Below are 5,719 nucleotides of genomic sequence, written 5' to 3'. Positions count from 1 at the left end.
CTCATTTGCAGAATAACGTACAGAAGGATGACGATCTCTCGTAGACCGTCTGAGTGGAACACATGGTGGCATGTCTGGAACTGGTAACTCTGGATGAACAACTTCATCTACATCTTTCTATTGAGCATCAACATCATCAGTACCATGGTCTTCAATAGGAACATCATCTCCAACCTGTGTGTCAACATGTTGTAGAGGAACTGGACCCAAATCAATAAGATCATCACTATGTCGAGGAACTGTCTTTATCTTCTCAACATCCTTCAAAATCTGATCTTCAATAAACACAACATCCCGACTTCGAACAAGTTTCTTCTGAACTGGATCATAAAGCCTGTATCCAAACTCATCATCTCCATAGCCGAGGAACGCACAAAGCTTAGACTTCACATCAAGCTTTGACCTTTCATCTTTGGGAATATGCACAAATTCCTTGCATCCAAAGACTCGCAAGTGACTGTAAGAAACATCTTTTCCGCTCCAAACCCTGTTAGGAACATGAAACTGCAAAGGAACACAAGGGGTTAGATTAATAACATGTACCGCCGTGTTCAACGCTTCACCCCAAAAGGAACGCGGCAACCCTGAATGTGAAAGCAAACATCTGACTCTCTCAACCAGTGTTCTGTTCATCCGCTCTGCTAAGCCATTCAACTGTGGTGTCTTTGGAGGAGTCTTTTGATGCCGAATACTATGCTCTCTACAGTAAGCATCAAATGGCCCAATGTATTTACCTCCATTGTCTGTCCGAATACACTTGAGCTTTTTTTCAGTCTCTCTCTCAACTGAGGCATGAAACTGCTTAAACACATCTAAAACTTGATCTTTAGACTTCAAAGTATAAAGCCATACCTTCCGGGAGTGATCATCAATGAATGTGACAAAATATGAGAAACCACCAAGTGTTTTTGTCTTCATAGGACCACAAACATCAGAATGAACAAGATCAAGTATGCTCTCTCTTCTGTAGGGAGGATGGCTCTTGAAGGAAACTCTGTTTTGTTTACCTGCAAGACAATGAGAACACCTCTTTAACTGGACATCATTTACACCTGATAACACTTCTTTCTTTGACAACAAAGCCATGCCCTTTTCACTCATATGACCAAGTCTCTTATGCCATATCTCAGTCATGTCAGCATTCTCCACAGCATTAACAATGCTCTTAGAGATCTTCGGTTGTACCACATACAACTTTGAACACCTTTTACCTCTTGCCACAATCAAAGAACCACGAGTGAGTTTCCACAAACCATTACCAAAGTAGTTGTTGTACCCATCATCATCAAGTAAACCTGTAGAAATCAAATTCAATCTCATATCCGGGACATGTTTTACATTTTGTAAAACCAACTCCATTCCAGTATCAAATTTCAAACAGACTTCTCTAATGCCAACAACCTTTGATAGCCCACTATTACCCATCTTGACATCCCCAAAATCACCTGGAGTGTAAGATGAATAAAAATCTCTTCGTGATGTAACATGACACGAAGCTCCACTGTCAATCACCCAACTCGCCTCATCATGTGCAAAGTTCACCAAATTATCATCACAACAAACAAAGAAATCATTAGTGATAGTATTCACTTCAACCTTGTCACTGCCATCGTCATCTTTCCTTTGATTGTTGTTCTGGTGTTGTACTTTTTCTTCTTGTTCTCTTTTTTTGCATGTCTGCAGAACTTTACTGTGTGCCCCTTTTTACCACAATAGTAACACTCAATATTAACATACTTCCCTTTACCGGAGTTGCTAGTACCACGCTGATTTCCTTTGTTACCCGGACTTCTACTCTGACTTCTCCCCCGCTTTTCAAAGACCAAGACATCTGATTGTGAAGAGGAACCCTGTGACTTTCTTCTCATCTCTTCATTCATAACACTGCCCTTAGCCAATTCCATGGTGATAATACCATCCGTTGCAGAGTTGGACAAGGATGCCCTAAAAGTCTCCCAAGAATGCGGTAATGTACCAAGTAGCCATAGACCTTGAATCTCATCATCAAACTTGATACCCATTCCTGAAAGTTGATTCACAATGCCCTGAAATGCATTTAAGTGATTTGTAACTGGAGTGCCATCTTTGTACTGTAACTTGATCAATTGCTTAATCAAGAACAGTTTATTGTTCCCAATCTTCCGAGCATACAACTGTTCAAGCTTGTTCCACAAAGTACGAGCATGTGTCTTCCCAATAATATGATCCAACACATTATCTTCCACCCATTGCCGAATATATCCACAAACCTGTTTATGCAAAATAGTCCATTCTGCATCTGTTTTATTCTCAGGTTTATTAGTAGCAAAAACAGGTAAGTAATAATCTTTCACATATAGGAGATCTTCCATTTTTGCCTTCCAAACATGATAATTAGAACCATTCAAATTAATCATCCTACTTGTATTAGTTTCCATCGTTCAAACAGTTCAATTCACAAATAAGCAACCAAGGCTCTGATACCACTTTGATGGAAATGCACCACAACAGTAAATAACAAATGCGGAATTTATCCTACGTTTGGCAACACTTTCCAAAACCGTTTAAACCTGTGAGGAAGCTAACAAATAGGTATGCAAAATGCAATCAACACAGCCCTAAAACAGTGAGTAATACACCAAGCAAGCACACACAAACAACACAGAATTTTAGCGTGGAAAACCCCTCAATGGGTAAAAACCACGGGACACCTAGTGCCGCTTAAAATCCACTATCACCAGTAAGAGAGTAATACAAAAGTCTTCTCTAGACAATACTAGAGGCATACAAGTTCATAATACCCTTGGAAACATGCACATAAAGGATATAAAAACAATCAAAGAATAAGAAAGGAAGAATATCACCAAAAACAACTACTACTGTTCCGGCAACAAAACTCCGACCTCCTGACCTCTGAATCCGATCTCCACCGTTCAGAATGTTGGCCCAGAGGTTGTGAAGCTGCTGTCCAAAAATTAGAACGATCCAACGGTGCAAACTCCGGCAATCATCAAAATACTAAGGCTGCTGAAATTGAAGTTTTTCCCTTCTTTTCTTTCTTGATTTTCTCTCTCTTTCTTTTGCTCTTATTTCTTGCAAAAGAAGATTTCTCCCCTTTTATATTGCTCCCAAATAAGTGAATAAAGTGGGGCCCAAATGGGCCTATTTGCTGGGCTTTTCCTCATGGACTAAGGAAACAAAAAAACCCAACACCATCATGTATCTACTCAATTGTAGAAGAATCAATAATCAAGCAATGATCATGGCATTCGTTCTTAAGGAAGCATTTGTTCTCCAATTGTGTATTTGTTCTCAATAGTTCACAATTTGTGCTGAGAAACCTTAAATTTATTTCTTCCATCACCGAGTTTCAAAAAGGTATCACTTCTGGATCTTTGTGTTTATTTTCCGTTTTCAAATGTCATCCCTTCTAGATCCACATCTAGAGGAGAAAAGATGTTTCCAAATTAATTCATTATTCTTAAAATTTTCAGAACATTTCTATTATTAAATTTTTGTTGTGCTTAGAAAATTTCTATTACAAAGATACGCAATGTGTTTGTTTTCCTACTATGAAGAACATCCACTTAGGGTGCATTGTTAGAATCTCAATGCGGTCATTTCTCCTACTTAGATATTATTCTTTTCATTTTTTTAAATTACATGTTGTCACTCCAATAACACTGTTAAGCCATCAGGTATGTTGGTTACTATGGATTTTTTTTAAAGTGTATGTTAGTAAAATCTGGTTGGTAAAACTGGATTCGGTAATTGAAGAAGGGAGAGATCATTGTGTATTTGATATGATTGCATTCTCTATAGGCTGTATATTTCTATAAAGTCTATGATTGTGTAGAAAAAGATTCAGTAAATTACTTAGATCATATCAATAGAAAGAAAGAAACGTATGTACAACCCAACCAGCCTAGTTACATATTTCATTTGGTTAGGAGGATTATGCTCTATTTTTTTTCTGCAGACCAAAGGACTTTGGGTATATCTATGTGAATAGAACGAGCAACCCTTGAATAGATAGGTGATAATTCGATCTTTGGGTATGTCTAGTATGGATGCACTTTTATTACAAATATATATTATAGGAGGAGATATATCTAGAATAAGAAAGAGACGACTCTTGTTGTGTATAAAAACAAACTAATGTTCCATTTGTACTTGTTATGGTAATTAGTAGTGTTGATGTGTTGGCTGTAGAAATTTAACAGAGTCTACAGAGATTTGAAGTACTGAAGAAATGACGGATTCAGGAAGCTTTATAGAACAAGGTATTCCTCCTACATATCAATTAATGAGGTTCGAAAAGGTATCACTTTTAGATCTCTATGTTTATTTTCCATTTTCAAACAGCATCCCTTGTAGATCCACATCCGGGTGAGAAAAGATGTTTCCAAATGAATTTATTATTCTTCAAATTTCCAAAAATTCTATTATTAAGAAAAAAAAACATCTTGAAAAGTAAGATATATTTGACCAAATATCCACTTAATATTTATATGTGGAGTTAAATTATAATTCATTAATATTTTATTCTACAACAATTGTGAGTTTTGGTAATGTTACATCTGAACAAAGTGACACAATAGAGAAGACTAGGCTTTAGATTTATTTCTTCAATCTTTAGACTAGGCTTTAGATTTGTTTCTTCAATCTTTAGACTAGGCTTTTTTTCTTGGAGAAGGCTATCACAACCTCTCATCATGAGCCCTGACTTCAATCAAAGTGCTTTCAGGTGAGAATCTTTAAGTTTTTTAATATTTAGGTTGCATTAAGGTCGATTGTTTCGGATTAACAAACAAATGAAGAAGAATACTTGCTTTCGTTCCTTTGTCATTACTATACTTTTCATTTTGAATGTTTGACTGAATAGGGAAAAATAAAATAGTGTAATGTTCTTGGACTGTGAATTGAAGATCTAAACCTTGTTTATTGTGCATTACTTCAAGGATCTCTTTGTTACTGGATATTTGAAACGAGGTGCTCTTCTTCTTTGCCAATCTATTATTTATTGTTATGCTTTTCATGTGTTCTGTTCAGGCCAGATGCAATTTACTAGCAATGGATGGAATTAATTCATTATTATCTTCCATGTCTTTGTTTTATGGTTAGATAATACTAAGGTTGATGAAATTAATGATATAAAACAAGAATTTAAGAAGATGGTTGCTAACAAAGAAAAGATGAAAGCTCAAATAAATAAGTTGGAATCTTTGATGGCTGTCAGGGAGTCAGGGAGCCTTCGAGACATCTTCTACTTTGTGCTTGCATTTAAAGTTGAAGGTGGTATTTTGCCTACATAAATGTTGATATACGGTGTTCCCCTCAATGAATATAGGTTTAGATTACGAGCCTATGGAATTTGAATTATTAAAAATAATTCACAAGATTATGATTGTTTTAATATTAGAAAATTCTAAAGGGCTTGAAGACAAAAAAGAAAAGGGCTAATAGTATTAAAGATGGAATGACATTCCCTAATTTAATACATATATTCCCAATCAAATGTTAAGGCACTACAGTTGTAGTATTTCTCATTCCAGTTTTCTGAAACAGAAATGGAAAATACATCAAAATTAGAAAGGCTACTATATATTCTCATGACAGTGTTATTATCATGGAAAATTCTACATTCTTAATCTCTATTTATTGACATATTCATTTCATCATTTCGTTTCGCAAAAAAATGCAGGTTTTTCTGTTTGTCAATAAATTTTGTGTTCCAATC

Source organism: Impatiens glandulifera, chromosome 1 (genome assembly GCF_907164915.1).
Source record: "Impatiens glandulifera chromosome 1, dImpGla2.1, whole genome shotgun sequence".
NCBI classification, from domain to species: Eukaryota; Viridiplantae; Streptophyta; class Magnoliopsida; order Ericales; family Balsaminaceae; genus Impatiens; species Impatiens glandulifera.
Note: the sequence above shows the minus strand (reverse complement) of the source record.